Source organism: Dasypus novemcinctus, chromosome 27, assembly GCF_030445035.2.
Source record: "Dasypus novemcinctus isolate mDasNov1 chromosome 27, mDasNov1.1.hap2, whole genome shotgun sequence".
NCBI classification, from domain to species: Eukaryota; Metazoa; Chordata; class Mammalia; order Cingulata; family Dasypodidae; genus Dasypus; species Dasypus novemcinctus.
In genome coordinates this window covers 5,271,322-5,288,341 of record NC_080699.1, presented here as the reverse complement: position 1 = coordinate 5,288,341, position 17,020 = coordinate 5,271,322, and the positions used below count along the sequence as shown (strand labels likewise).

At 37.7% G+C, this 17,020-nt stretch overlaps 1 protein-coding gene and 1 non-coding gene across 3 annotated transcripts in view; both read right to left on the bottom strand.

The window, feature by feature from the left end:
• Positions 1–17,020, bottom strand: part of CNTN5 (contactin 5) — a 1,236,361-nt gene that overhangs the window by 1,011,762 nt on the left and 207,579 nt on the right. The window lies entirely within an intron of this gene.
• LOC111759322 (U6 spliceosomal RNA) lies at positions 4,136–4,243 on the bottom strand. Its single transcript, XR_002793346.1, has one exon. It is a non-coding gene; the product is annotated as a U6 spliceosomal RNA (small nuclear RNA).

Here is a 17,020-nt window from a genome sequence, read left to right as displayed (position 1 = left end):
TTTTAAAGCTTGATTCATTCAGTAAGAAAGTAAAGTGCATTATGGATAAAAATGCATGAAGCATCACTGAGTGCTAAAAGATTATCTGTTTTGCAAGATATAAATATTCTAACTCAAATATGAGTATGGTGGGGGTGGCCAGGATAAGAAAGTCCCACCTAAATTTCTAAAAATCGCAACACAAAGTTAGGCCACAGTTTATTTCCAACATTAGGGAGGGAAAGCACTTTAAGTTAGATGCCAGATTCTTCAACCTTCTTTCAGCAGTATGCTATACCTCTGATCATTTTGCCTAGAGCTTCGATCATTCCAATTTTCTGACTGTTGTCTTGCCCAGTTTTACTGTCCTTAGGCTACATTATGCACTGAGGCAAATTAGAGTGCCAAATAACAGGCCCTGGGTTCCAAATTAACTTTCAATACTATTACGCCATTGCCAGTGGCAAAAGCAACAATAACAATGATAAATCTATACTCCTCCTTGCTAACCACCTATTAAAATAAATGATTCAGTAAAAATCATATTTGGACTCTGTTCTACAATATGCACGATTTTTTCCCTGTTTTTATAGAGTTACATGAAAGAAAAACATTTTTTCCCAAGATACACTCTCTTCAAATTTCTCAATAGCTTTCTCTATATACCTTAACCATCCAGGTATTCTTCACATTAAATGTATTGTTTTCAAGTCCTTCGGAAATGTCAGAAAAGTCAGTGTATCATTTGAACACTTATTTTAGCAGCTCACACTAACAGTCTTTGCAAAAAGGGTACAAAATCTTCACCATACCCATGACTTTACAGACACATGAACTAATGGATGACAAATGTTTCAACTAATAATACTACCTAGATGTGCATGAGAAAAGTGAGCATGCAAAATGAAGTTAAATTAGCATATGTTATCCAGGAAAAGAGAAAAGAATGACAAATTTTATTTTCCTGCAGAAATTGTCCTGAGACTATAAGTTATATTTATTCACATAAAAATAATATCTTAGTTTATAAGGCAGTTTATGAAATTTGAAAAAACAGTAGTGAGAATGGTATTCTAACAGATGTAGGTTTAGGCATAAATTCCTTGAAAACTTTTAAACTAGTGAGCACATACTAAAGGTAGGTTTTCCCAAACAATATGGTATGGTTAATAAAATGCATCACACTCAAGTTATATCATTTTGAAGTAGGCCAAATGTGTCTTCTTTTACTTCCTCTTTTGCTTTTAGAATTTCCTCTACTCCATGCTCCCACTGCATCCTCTTGACATCTCACTCCCTAAAATACAGCCCTTTATGAATTATCCAACCTATGGTGACCCAATTTGTCTAACTCTGTGCTTCCCAAAGAATTTGAGGCACGATAGAATAGGCACCTAAGGAGGAGAGGCAAAACCCAAAAATTTCCACATAAACACCACCCAGTAGGAAAAAAATGGAGCAGCATCCTGCTGGACTCACTCAGGCAGATTATCAGGAGGCAGCTTGTAACATTTTCCTGTCAATTGTGGGAGCAGCCCCAGAAGCTTGTGCCTGCTGAGGTACACAAACAAGTTATGGGAATGCAGCTTGCAACATCCACCCAGCAAAAAGAAGGAGAAAAACAGGAAATTCCTACACCACCCACCTATTTTCAAAAGCCCTTCATGAAGCAAACTCCAGAGGGCTCAGGAGCAACAGCCAGAAGCCAGTCACCACTGGATAGCAATCCCTAGAAATCACACCCACTGAATCTCCCCCACTTTATCTCATATATACCAATCAGCACAAATCCTCACCCTTGGGGTGGCCAGAAAACAGCGAATCCCAAACCTGAGGGTATACGTCTAACCCTGTAACACGCCCACACCCACGTCTCACATTGTGGACTATCTCTTTTCTTATTTCTTAAGAAACTCTTTACTCCTTGACTACCCTACAGTGTGTCCTTAAATTTCTTTATGCCACATAGCCAAGAACCTAGAAACCAAGAACCCAGAGCACCCACTAACAAATCTACGTTACTTGGCTTTGACCAAGACTGTTCCCTGTCTTGACCAAGCTACCAGCCTTACTCCCTACACTCCCTGACCTGCTCCTTCCTCTGTCCTGACTACCTTGAAACTAATCTTGCAGCTGGGAAACTGCAGAGAAAAACAACTGGGACTGCAGGGGAAAAAGCAGGGGAGGGGAGACAACGTCAGACCCTAACTATTGTAAATGTCTATCTTGTTCCCACCCCACCCCTCCCTTCTTCTCTCTCTCCCCCAGGCTGCTCAGATGCCTGAGACTCCTAACAGGGTATGGTTCCTTACTTCCTGCCTCCCCTCACCCAGTCTTTCCATGACTAGGCAGCCTACTTATAGCAAAGGAAAACATTCACGATTAAGTGGTTCTAATCACAACCTCAGTAAAGCCCTCATCCATCCCAGCCATCAGTCCCTCTTCCCATCTTCCCGCAGTTTTCTTCCAAGGCACCCCCAGCTCTTACAAAGCTGGCTGCCCTTTGGAAAATTGAGTTCTACTCTCCCTCCTCTCCTATGCAGCCTCTGAGTAAAGTCATCTGACTGTTTCAACATTGTCTGGTGCATGTTTTTTTTTGACAGTCCGTATTAATTTCTTCAATACAAGAGAAGATACTTAAATGTAAAGCAAATAAAAAGGTTAAATAAAGTCCATACCACTTTTGCTTATAAATTATTTGACCTATAAATTCAAGAACAGAAAACTTGGAAGACAAGAGGGAATAGTTAAGTAATATTTTCTTACATGAAATTCAAAATAACCATTGGTCTCTGCTGTCCATAATTGCAAAAATACATAGTCTCTGAGCAACAGTTATGCTATTTTAAAGTTAGCATTTGTATAAAGAGTGTATTTTTGTTTAAATATATAGTTATACTTTTCTCTTGCAATTCCTATATTCTCCAGGAAAAGGCTCAATATCAATCAGCAAAATTCACTCACAGCTATAAAAAAGAATATTAAATAAGGGATAAAAATATATTTGTGAGGTAATCTGGCCTATTATGTTAACAAATTTTTCAAGTATAACGAAACTCGAAGACAGTTTCTTCAATCGAATATTATATGTTGGGAAGCAGACTTGGCCCAGTGGTTAGGGCATCCGTCTACCACATGGGAGATCCGCGGTTCAAATCCCGGGCCTCCTTGACCCATGTTGAACTGGCCCATGCGCAGTGCTGATGTGCACAAGGAGTGCCGCGCCATGCAGAGGTGTCCCCGCGTAGGGGAGCCCCATGCGCAAGGAGTGCGCCCCAAAAGGAGAGCCACCCAGTGCGAAAGAAAGTTCAGCCTGCCCAGGAATGGCACCGCACACACAGAGAGCTGACACAACAAGATGACACAACAAAAAGAAACACAGATTCCCGTGCCACTGACAACAACAGAAGTGGATAAAGAAGAACACACAGCAAACAGACACAGAGAACAGACAACTGGGGTGGGCGGGGAGGGGAAAGGGGAGAGAAATTTAAATAAATAAATATATATATATATATATACACACACACACATATATATATAATATGTACAATATATCCTGACTCTCAATGAAATATCTGCAGAAAATAAATATGCAAATGTCTTAGAAATTTTTTCAGGAACTCATAGTATAGTAATATAGACAATGCACATACATGTATAGCTATAAGAAAAATTAGGAAATCATAATTTTGCTAAGACTAATATGAGACCCTTTATATCATGTGTTACACCACGTTATGACTTAAATTTCTTAAAGTAATATTATATTGCTAACATTCATTCATAGTTTTGCAAGTACTTGAATGTCATTTATTTACACTATTTGTAACATTCCGTTGTATGACTATACAATTATTTATCATTCATTGCTGTGCCAGTAACTATCTGGGTTTTCAAGTTTCTGCTACTTTGAAAGGTTTGATGTAAGCATCCTTGCACCTGTGTCCTTGTGTCATGTGGAAAAATTTCTACTGGTATATTTCTAGGAGTAGAATTGCTAGATTTGGGGCTTGTAAATATCATCTTTGAGAAAGAAATTCCAAACTGTTTTCCAAAAGTATTTGTCCTATTTATACTCTCAAGAGGTCTCATTTGTCCAAATCATTTCCTTTATTTGATATTGCACATTTAAAAACACACACACACAGCACATACATATTGCTAATGGAATGAGTATAAACCGGTTCACCCTTGTGCAGCAGCCATGCTGATCTTCTCTAAATCATTCAAATTTTAGTGTATGTGCTGCCAAAACAAGCACAAAAGAAAATGTTTTATTAAAAGGTAAATCCTAATAGTGTTTCAGTTAAAATGAGAAGTTTGTCAGGGATATCCATTATCACTATTATTAAATATCATTGCCTGTGAAGGTCTAATTAATGTAGTGCTACAATAAAATAAATGAGATGTATACTGATTTAAAAACAGAGAGAGAAAACAAAAACCTCTCTGATGATTATGTGGTTGCACACTTAGAAAATCAAAGATATTTTTTACACTCCATACTGTCATTATCATAGGGAGGTTACACTTTCTACACTTTAACAATAAGTATCTGGGAATAAAAACATGAAAAATACTACATTTCTTTAACAAGAAAGGCACTGAATGTATGTGAACAGTGTTAGTTAAAATTAAGTTTCCAAAAACAAAGTATGGCTAAATAGAAAGTCATTCCATGCTTTTGGATAAAAACACTAGAAACATAGAGTATGTTAATCCTGCCAAAATTTATTCATTCATTTATTTATGGATATTCCATAATAAATGTAATCAATTCCAAAGGAATTAAATGTTTCCATATGAAAATTTTTAAAAAAGTATCAAGAAAGTCTAGAATCTATATATACAATAATTGGAAATCCATAGTCTATAAAAGATCAATATATCTGACTATTTGGAAATTTAAAATTTTTACATCCCAAAGAATACCAAGTATGAAGCCAATAGGAGAGCATTCCATCTAGAAAAATATTTCTATTTGGTGCCAGACAAGGGATTAGTAGTTACATTTTAGGAAAAGCACTAAAAACTGACCACAAAACCCCAAAATAGTAAAAAATGTTCAAAAGTTATGAATAGATAGTTGAAAGAAAAGCAAATCAAAAGTGTCAACTTAAAAATAAAAGTGTTAACAGGTATTGTTTTCAGAAATGGGGAATGGTAGGGTGCTCCCATTCACTGCTACCAAAAATTTGAACGCATGATTTGCAAATAATTTGGCAATATCTTAAATTTTATAATTACACAACACACACATATATACACACAAATGCACACATATTCCTTTCAAGAAGATTCAGCAGTCCTTGTCCTCAGAATCAATTCAGTAGGAAAAAATGCACTATAGTTTGGTGACAAAACACATGGAAAAAGTTGCTTGTCCATCATTAGTGAGAAAGCTGACCATGTGTGCCATATAATATCATGTAGTCATTTAAAGGGATGAATTAGAACTTTGCCAGCTCACTACTGCAGACACATCAAGTAATCAAGGCACAAAGTGTATCAAGACACAAAGTGTATTCGGTATGATCTCTTTTTTAAAATAATAATTTATGACATCCCAAAACCTGTTTTGTATATATTTACATAAGTATTTATATGTGAATGTGCATATATACATATATATATATATATATATATATGTATAGGATTTTAGGAATAAGGGCAGAGGGGAAAATGCTAGATTGTTAGCATGGAAAAGGAGGGGGCACTACACAGAAAAAGTATAGATGTATTAATATATTTAGTCAAGCATAAAAATATATGTGCAGATACACAGTTTGTGAGTCCACAGCTAATAAAATAAAACAAACATACCTAATATATACATATAATTCAATAATATTATGGATAAACTATAGTCAATATTATATATGTGCTCACTAAAACATTATGATAAATTATCTTTTAAAGAAAAAGAGATCATAAAACATAAAAAAATTATGTATTATGGCAAAAAAAATGTTTTGCCTTCATTTTTTTCTTCCTTTTTTTAACATATATTTCTCTAGTCCATTAATTTGTAACTCCTGTGGATAAAGACTTCAATTTTTTAAATGTAGGAATTAAAATCTCTTTGAATATGGTTAACATTTGAATCTGAAGTGTATATGCTGCATGCTTTTTTGAGATTAAAAATATTTCATATTTGACTATCTGCTCTACTTCAAAATCACAACTTTCCACATACAAACTCTCTACAGTAATTATAAAATTTGCATTCTCTTCTCAAGTTTTCCCTTTTTTCCTTCATTACCCAAATTAACACAAACAATAAAATGTGGGCACAATGTTTTGATATCCCTTTTGATATATCCTTACAATAAAGGAATTCATTTAAAAAGTCTAGTTAAAATCTTTCAAGCTGAATTTTAAATATTTTCTGGATGTTTGAGGATAGAATAATTTTTTTAGTCCTTACTTGCCTAATTAAATAGCATGTGTAAAATACTCTTAAATGAACCAAAACAAGTCAGTGATTTGCAATGTCACAGGTAAAATAGAGAGTAAATAAGACTAGATTCAACAATAAACTCTTAAAAATTCATTGTGGAAATGGACTTGGCCCAGTGGTTAGGGCATCCGTCTACTACATGGGAGGTCCGCAGTTCAAACCCCGGGCCTCCTTGACCCGTGTGGAGCTGGCCCATGCGCAGTGCTGATGCGCGCAAGGAGTGCCGTGCCACGCAGAGGTGTCCCTGCGCTTGGGGAGCCCCATGCACAAGGAGTGCGCCCCATAAGGAGAGCCGCCCAGCACGAAAGAAAGTGCAGCCTGCCCAGGAATGGCGCTGCACACACAGAGAGCTGAAGCAGCAAGATGATGCAACAAAATGAGACACAGATTCCCGTGCCACTGACAACAACAGAAACAGGCAAAGAAACAGGATGCAGTGAATAGACACAGAGAACAGACAACCTGGGTGCAGGAGGGGGGAGAGAAACAAATCAATAAATCTTTAAAAAAAAAATTCATTGTGTTGTTTTTGTTGTCTGAACAAAACATAAATACAAGAAGTTATTATTACATACACATGAATTTGGCTTTAAAATTAAGTGAGAATTTAAGTTTTGGAAAGTCATGAGTAGGAAGGGGTTTGATCTAGTATAACAAACATGGGATTTAATTTTGGTACGTTTTCATTTTATCCCTATGGGGTCCCAGGTGTCTTCAATATAAAACAGGAACGCTACCTCTTTCAGAAGTTTGTAGGGAAAAAAAGAGAGATGCCCTTACCGATTATTCTGTAGACACGATAGCACTTCAGAAAATTAGGACTCTGACTTTCTCATACTTTTGTTTACATTTTTTCCAAAATGATTGAATTCCCTGCTGTTTTACAGCACTTTTCTTAAAGTTTTGCTCCTTACACATATATGCTTACTATATCCCTATGAAGAAAGATATAACTTAAGATAAACTTGAAAAGAGTCTTCATGAAACTTTCCCTAGATTCATATGGGAATCAATCACTTACCAGAAATCTGAACTTGTTAAGAATGAATCCAAAGATTAGTGACCACTTTAATATTAGAAATATGTATAGTAAAGAATTACATGTTTGGCTCATTAGCAATCTATGAAAATCCATAATATCCTTTACATTGGCTGCATAAATCCCATTAAAGTGCTTTCATCCTATAATTATAGATCTTTTCAACACATATATTTCAGCACTGGTAGTCTGGCAAACCAGTAAAAAGAGCAGTGAAAACAGTATGTGGATAATGGTTTTAATTTTCATTGTTTTACAAATTATTTATGTGATCCTGGCAATTGTTTTAACTTACTTGAAACTTTACTTCCTGGCATGTAAAATGGAATTTTGCCTGTCCTTTCTGCCTTGTATTTTGCATGTAACAACACATTTTTAAGTAAATCTTTGTGAAAATTCTCTGAAAGGAATAAAAAATTGGATTATCTGAAAACCTAAGAGAGAAACAATTAAATACGTTAAATTCTCCTATACCTTCTTCCTACTGCTTTTCTTCTTAACTTCCTGCAACTCCTTTAACATTTATGTAAGTTACTGACAATAATGCAAATAAGGATTTGAATCTGACTCTACCATTTAATATCTGAGTGACTTTGAGCAAGAAACTTAACTTTTAAAAGCATGAGTTTCTTTACTTGTATAGTGGGGATAATAATATTCTGCCTCATAATGTTGTGAGTACTAAATTAGGAATTAGATAATTTAGAAAAATTAAATAATATTCTCATACTAAAAAACTGCCTAGTACTCAGTAAGTGTTCATATATTATTTTTATCAATTTCCTGATAACTACTCTCACAATATTTTTTTTTCTTCCTTTTTTCCAATTGCCAAAAGACAGAAGCAATCCACGTGTCCATCAAAAGGTAAATGAATAAACAAAATGTGGTATATACATATGATGGGTATTATTCAGCTTTAAGAAGGAATGAAGTGCTGAAACATGTGACAACATGGAGGAACCTCGAGGACCTTACGTTGAGTGAAATCAGACAGATACAAAAGGACAAATATTGCATGATCTCACTGATAGAAAATAGGGGTAGTGAGCAGACTCATGGAGGTATAGTCTGGAAGATAAGTTACCAGGAGATGGAAGGGAAGTAGAGTTTGGTGAGTTGATGTTTAATTTTTGCAGAATTCATAATTAGCTTGATTGTAATGGTGTGGGATATATGACTTTGCATTTTCTTTCCCAGCCATTCCAGTGCTTTCCCCTTCCAGTCACAGCAACATTCCATTCCTTAATACTTAAAAGACAAGGCTTGGGAAATGGTTGTGAACTCATGGCTGATCAGTAAATCTTGTATCACTGCATTCTATAAAAGTCGTGGTCACCCTTGCATGCCTTCCCCATCTGCAGGTAAGCATGCCGTCTGAAATACTCCTCTTGTTTAGCGAGATATGGATGATTGAGCTCGGAACTGTCACCTCTCCTCCCATCACCCAGGATGAGCACCCCAGGTAGGCCCCTAATCAACACCCATTTACTCACTGTGCTGGATCTGTCCAAGTCACTCTTTGGTCTGATGTATCCCTCTCAGTTCAGCACACAGCTTCTCGCTATACTCAAAACAATCAGCATAGTCAGCAGGATACATCAGAACAAAGAACGAGCAGGGCAGGGAATCCACGGGGGAAATTGTTGGGTGGCCATCTACTTCTTTGTGGGGTGGGATCCCCTACTTGCTTGATGGTTGTGAACCTACACCTGAGTATGGGGATGCCCCCAAAATGCTAGAGCAAATGGAGCGTGTATTGCAGGAAATTTGCTGATTATGAAATTCAGCAAAGTTGGTAGGCTCTGACAGTAACTATGGGTAAGGGAGGTTAGCTACAGCAGATTGACTTAAGAAAGACAAAGAAATCTGCCATTTGAGGGAGGAGTTACAACTGAAATGGGATATGCAGACTTTCCCCTCCGCTTTAGTGACAGTATTCTCTGTACACCAGATAAAAAGAAGAAAGACATGATGGACAAACTGGCCTGCCTTTTCTTAAAATTAGGGGATCATAAACAAACATGACCAAGTGTTCAGGTTATGTCAGCTACAAAAGGTTGAGATCCAAAAACACGGAAACCTTGGGAAGATGAAGATAGCAATGCTGATATAGAAGGTTTTGAAAAAGAGACCCCAAATCCTCAGGTCCAGCTCCTGATGTGGAGGAAAGCTAAATTCCCAGGTACACCCAGCACAAGCAGGGGTGCTGAGACCAGTTAATGAAATCATGATTGTCATGAGTATTCAGCTGGGGAGTTAACTGAAAGGGGAAGACTTCCAGCAGCAAACTTACGAGCCTTTCGCCACCTGGATGGGGCGATTGTGGAGGGCTGGGGCTGATGGGATTAGTCTAACCACTGGGGAAGTGGAAAAGTTAAGTCATATTACCACCAATCCCATCTAAAGGCAAAAACTGCACAATTTACAGCACATACCTGGCACCCATTCTCTTATAGATTTGCTTACCCTAGCATGTAGAGATTTGTATGGATGACACCATGGGAACTTCCCACCCCTCCCACCAGGTGAAGAACACCTGAGGACGGTCAAGCATGTTAAGAGAATTGGGTATGAGAGATCCTATTTATGGCGAAACTTTTACAGGACTTGACCATATTATATTTACCAGAGAAATGAGAAAGAAACTCATAAATTCAGAACCCAGAGAAAGGCACAGTGCCCTAATCACTCTCCTAAGCACCTTCACTACACATTAGATTTTTGCCATAGGGAAGGCTATAGCCGAGCCCAGTGGCCTTGACAGAAATGGACAGAGAGTACAGAAAACATTAAAGGGGCATTTAAGGAGCAGAAGGCAGGAGGAACGAAAGGAGAGCATCCACCTGGAACTCCAGGACAAATGGCCAGAGGCCTAGACCTAAAGACCCTGCAAACTGTTTGTAACCTGCAAACAGTGTGGGCCAACATATTGAGAGCAGGCATTGCTCAGAAAAGCACTGAGTTTTTAAAAATTGGTATTAGTTACCCTGTGGAAAGCATTAAAACCCAAACAACAATTTATTAAAATTCCAGTGTTTGACGATGAGCCCACTGTAAAGCCTACGGCTCCTCAAGAGAAGGATCTGGCCAGGGGGACTCCACCCGAACCCCTCCTCTGACGGGAAGGCCATGGTTGCCTACGTGCCAGAGCGCTGCAGGGTGACCAGAAGCCACACATGGAGCTCACAATTTATTGCACTTCCTGCAATAGGCAGAGCAACTGGCCATTAGTAGATCCTGGAGCAGAATGCACCTTAATATGTAGGAACGCTGAAGAACATCGAAGGCTACAGCAACTCTGCCGTAAGAGTCAGACAGACATCTCTTATTCTTGGGGTGGGCAACTACAAACCCCCCCATCCCCCACAGGGAATAGGTGTGCATATATCTCCCCAACAAAAAGACACCCTCAGGGTTGATGTTTTGATGGACCATACTTTGCATACCACTGTTGGAGAAGTCTGCCTATGAGTGCAAGTGGTCAATGCTGCTTTATCAAGTTGGGCTAAATGGAAACTGGTTATTCTCCTTCTATCACAGTGCATTGTGCAAATAAAACAATACCGCTTGCCAGGCAGATATCAGGAAATAACTGACTCAAAGAATTGACTACAGCACAAATTATACAACCAGCCCAAAGTCCTTTCAAGAGCCATGTATGCCCAATGAAAAAGACAGATAGCATTTGGAGTCTCAGAGTGGACTACCAAGAATTAAATAAAATTGTTCCATTATACATGCAGCAGTTCCCAATACAGCCAAATTACTCGATCAGCTAACTGCTAAATTGGATACTGCCCATGCAGTATTAGATATTACAAATGCTTTCTTCAGCATTCCTTTAGACTTGCAACCCCAAGATCAATTTACTTTCACCTGGGGAGGCCAGCAATGGACTTTCATTGTTTTACCCCAAGGATATTTACATAGTCCCACCATATGCCATGGAATGGTGGCTCAGGATCTTTCAACAATTGTCTTGCCATCAACTCATACCTTATTTCATTACACTGATGATACTACATTAACTTCTGTTTCTTGTGCAGGCTTAGAAACAGCTTTGGCTGTTGTGCTTGATGGGTTAAAAGCTAGAAGATGGGAAGTCAATCCCGACAAGATCCAAGAGCCTGGGGTAGCAGTAGAATTCTTGGATGTCACCTGGTTGGGTAAGACCTGTAACATTTCAGATAAAGCGATAGAAAAAAATTACAACAATCTGTTTCTACCATGGTTAAACAGCTGCAAATTTTCATAGGACTCCTAGGTTACTAGAGGATATTTTCACCACAGTTAGCCCAATCCTCAGACCTTTACATGCTCTCATAAAATGAGGAAAAAACCTGGGACTGGGGAGATGAAGAGCAAAAGGGATTCAAGCAAGCCAAGCTTCTGGTCTCACAGGCCAAGGCCTTCGTTCTCCTGCCCAACACCCTGATGTATCAGAAGTAACAGAAGTACTGAAGGCGTGAGTGAGGACTGTGGCAGGATAATGCCCATAGGATTTTGGTCACAGATGCGGAAGGGAGCCGAGGCTAAGTACACTGTTAGAGAACAACAACTGCTGGCTGTCTCTGAAACCCTCCAACAAGTTGAATCTATCAAGGGGCTCGTACTGTAACTGTAAGGGAAGCCTCTCCCACAGAAGGTTGGATAGAGGACAGCTAAGCAAGCACATCATGCCTGGACCAGTCGCAGACATTATAGAAATGGCATGCTTAGCTGCAGCAGAGGGGAGTGATATCAGCTAGCCCCCTTAGTCAGGCCTTATAACAAGTCCTCAGCCCTACATTATTTGAGGAGCCAGACTGTCCCCCACAGACAGAGGCTCATGCCTCCATCCTACCCACAGAATATGAGGGAAATCCCCAATTCCTGAAAAAGCTTGGTGCACTATGCCCCCAGCAAAGGAAATACTCAAAATTAGTGGCTGTGGCCATTATATTCATTATATTAAGGTTTTATTTTATTTATTATGGTTGTTATTTTATTTTAATTACTCTACCCTAAGTTTAACAGAAGCCACTGAAATGAATTATTTGCTTTCAGTAAGCATTTAATATAAATATATTTTTGATATATTACATAACGTCTTTCCATTGGTTATGTATACATATCATCTTATCTGGCATTTTGTTTTGATAAAGTCCTCTATTAACATCACCCATGCATTATATAATAATTACAATGACAATAACTCAAAGACTTCACAATTCTCTTGTCATCTGTGGTCAAATGAAATATAACTTTGTTGTATATATGTGTGTGTGTGTATAAATTGTTCCTCAAACAATGTTGAATTCAACTGTAATGGTTCTTCACTCTTTAATAGTTTTATAGATGGTTTTTGGCAGTTCTATCAAATATAGCTGCAGGGACCTTTCAGTTTCAAAAGAACATTCATTTCTCTAAGGAACTGTACAGTAAATAAGATCAGAGAAAGGCTTTATTTATTAAATAAAAATATGTAGTATTTGTTTACATTATAGAGTCCAGTTCTAATATATGACAAATACAGCTCAGTCATAGAAATATCTGTCCTTCAATGTCCAGTTTGGGTGAAGTTGAAGTGAAACTAGCTTTTCATTATTTTTTTCTGTTTTTAATTGTTAACAAAAACAAAGAAAATATAGCCTGTACCTGTCACTGCAATACTATACAGAACAATTCCAATGTCCCAAGAGTTCCCCACCTTACACCTATCTTCCCTCTCCCCTCAGAACCTCTGGGGACCACTGCCCTTATATCAATGATACGAGTTCTTCCATTGCTAGAATAATAATAAGTCTACCTTTGTCCATAGTTGCGTTCCCCCCTTATGTTTGAGACGGTGATGCCCACTCTGCTTCCAATTGAGAGGGGATTTAGATCCCATGGGGCAGATGGAAGGAACTGTCTTGCTTGCAGCTACAGAAACTCTTTGTTCTTTGGGATGTGCATTGCAATCATCATCCTTTCATTAGTTGCCCTCGGTGAGTCCGATGAACTGAAGAGTAGGTATTGGCTGCAACTCTGCTGAGATTCAGAGCTCAACAGGCCTATGAACAGCCAGAAGATTTAAGTCTCTAGGACATATATTTAAAGGGTATAGTGCTAATTATAGGTTGAAATAAATAAGCAGAAGAACCATTTATAGGAAAATTGTAAATGAGTCTAACTCTGATACACTGGGGAGATGGATAATCATACATTACCAAGATAAGGCCCATGGATGGGGTGCTCATTTCCTGGGGTTCTCTGCCCTGCCTATAGTGTTTAGAGTTTCTAGGGCTCTCAGAAGCCCCCCTTCTGGAGGCACTGTCTACTGTGGGAGTCAGTGAGATCCTGCTGAGATGTGCATAAGTGTAACCTCTGGAATGACCTCCTGACTCACTCTGAAATCTCTTAGCCATAAACACATATTTATATTTCATATTTCTCCCTTTTGGTCTAGGTCTTTTTCCAAATGCATCACTAATTAGCACTTGAGGAACTAGAAAAAGACTGATAAATTAATTCCAGAGCAGGAAGAAAGAAGGAAATAACAAAGATTAAAGCAGAACTAAATGAAATTGAGAACTGAAAAAAAACACTAGAAAAAAATTAGCAAAAACAAAAGCTTGTTCTTTGAGATGATTAATAAAATTGACAAACCCTTAACTAGATTAACAAAGAAAAAAAGAGAGAAAATGCAAATAAATAAAAAATAGAGAGGGATAGAGGTCACTACTGATCCCCCAGAAATAAATAGTATCATAAGAGGATATTTTGAATATTGTATGTAAGCAAAATGGATAACTTAGATGAAAAAGACAAATTTTTAAAAACACACAAGCAACCTAGAATGATGAAAGAAGAAATTGATGAACTAAACAGACCAACTGCAAGTAACAAAATTGAATTAGTCATCAAAATCCTCCCAACTAAGAAAATCCTGGTGAAGACGGCTTCACAGGTGAATTCTACCAATCATTCTGGAAAGAACTAACACCAACACTGCTTAAACTCTTCCAAAAAATTGAAGTGGAAGAAACATTGCCTAACTCTTTCTATGATGTTAACCTCACCTCAGTACCAAAGCCATACAAAGACACCACAAGAAAACTATAGACCTATATCTGTAATGAACCTGGATGCTGAAGTCATCAGCAAAATACTTCCTAATCATATTCAACAGCACATCAAATGAATAATAAACCATGATCCAGTGGGTTTCATTCCTGGTATGCAAGGATGGTTCAACAGAAAAGAAATCAAACAATGTAACATACCACATTAACGAAGAGAAAGAAGAAAATCACATGGTCATCCCTATAAATGCAGAAAAAGCATCTGACAAAATTAAGCATCCCTTCTTGACGAAAAAAAAAAAACACTTCAAAAGGTAATAACAGAAGGAAACTTCCTTAACATGACAAAGGATATCTATGAAAAACCAACAGCTAACATCATACCAAATGGTGAAATGCTAAAGGCTTTCCCTTAAGATCTGGAACAAGACGGAGATGCCCACTGTCACTGCTCTTATTTAACATTGTGTTAGATGTAATTGCTTGAACACTTGGGCAAGAAAAAGAAATAAAAGGCATCCCATGAATCGGAGAGTAGGAGTTCCATCTCTGCTGAGGCTCAGGGCCCAGTTGGCACATGGACAGTCCAGAGATTCAAGTCTCTTGAGTATACACCAACCCCAGTGCCAACCACAGGTTCAGTGAAAGTGACAGAAGAGGCATGTGTAGAGAGGTCACATCTGAGTCCAACTCCATCACACTCAGGAGCACAAATTCCAAAGTAGGGCCCACTGGAAAGGCACTGAACTCCAGAGCTATCTGCCACAACCATGGAACCTGTGTGTCTCTATAGCCCTAAGGAGTTGAGTGGACATCACCATCCCAGAGTCCATGGGATGGAGAAATAAAATATGGATTAGAGTGGGCTTACTGGTATTCTACTATAGAACTATTGTGACTGTAGCAATGGAAAAAACTATGTCATTGATGTGGACACAGTGGCCATGGAAGTTGCTGAGGGCAGGGAGAGGGAAGAAGAGATGTGATGTGAGGGCATTTTCGGGACTTGGAGTTTTCCTAAATGATATTGCAGGGACAGATGCTGGACATTATATATCCTACCATAACTCACTGAATGTACTGGGGGAGAGTGTAAACTATAACCCATGCATTGCAACAGAGCTCCAAATTGTATTCACCACATGAAATGAATGTGCCACAATGATGAAAGAGGTTGTTGATGTGGGAGGAGTGGGGGGGTTGGTATATGGGAACCTCTTATATTTTTTAATGTAACATTTTTTGTAAAGTATGTATCTTTAAAAGTTAAAAAATTTAAAAACATTGAAACAAAAAGGCATCCAAATTGGAAAGGAAGAAGTAAAAATTTCACAATTTGTAGTTGACATGATCCTATATGTAGAAAGTCCTGAAAAACCTACAACAAAGCTTCTAGAATTGATAAACAAGTTCAATAAAGTGACAGATTATAAGATCAACATGCAAGAATTGGTAGCATTTCCGCACACTGATAATGAGAAATCTGGAGAGGAAATCAAGAAAGAATTCCATTTATAATAGCAAATAAAAGAGTCAAATATCTAGGAATAAACTAAAGATGTAAATTACTTGTACACAAAAAATTACACAACATTGTTATAGGAAATCAAAGAAAACCTAAAAAAATGGAAGAATATTCCATGTCCATGGATTGGAAGACTAAACATCATGAAGATGTATGTCTTACCCAAATGATTTACAGATTTAATGCAATCCCAATAAAAATTACAACAGCAATTTTACTGAGTTGGAAAGGCCAATTATGAAATTTATTTGGAAAGGCAAGGGTCACCAAAGCACCAAAACCATATTGAAAAAGAAAAGCATAATTGGAGGAATCACACTACCTAACTTTAAAGCATACTACAAAGCTACAGTGGTCAAAATTGCATCCTGTATTGGCACAAGGATAGACACACTGACCAATGAAACCAAACTGAGAGTTTTGATATAGATCTTCACATACATGGTCAACTGACATTTGACAAGGTCACCAAGCCCACTAAACTGGAACAGAATGGCCTCTTCAACAAATGCACCTGGGAGAACTGGATATCCATATCCAAATAATGAGAGAAGGTCACCATCTCAAACCCTATAAAAAAATTAACTCAAGATGGACCAAAGACCTAATTATAAGAGCCAAGACCATAAAACTCCTAGAAGATTATGTAGGGAAGCATCTATGAGATCTTACAGCAGGAAATGATTTCATAAACCTTACACCCAAAGTATGAGCAAGAAAAAGTAGATAAATGGGACTTCCTCAAACTAAAAACTTTTGTGCTTCAAAAGAATTTGTCAAAAAGGTGAAAAAGCAGCTTACTCAACAGGAGATAATATTTGGGAAGCACTTATCTGAGAAGGGCCTAATATCCAGCATATGTAAAAAAAATCCTACATCTCAAAAACAAAAAGATAAACAACCCATTTTAAAAATGGGTAAGAGATTTGAATAGACACTTTTCTAAGAGGATGTACAAATGGTTA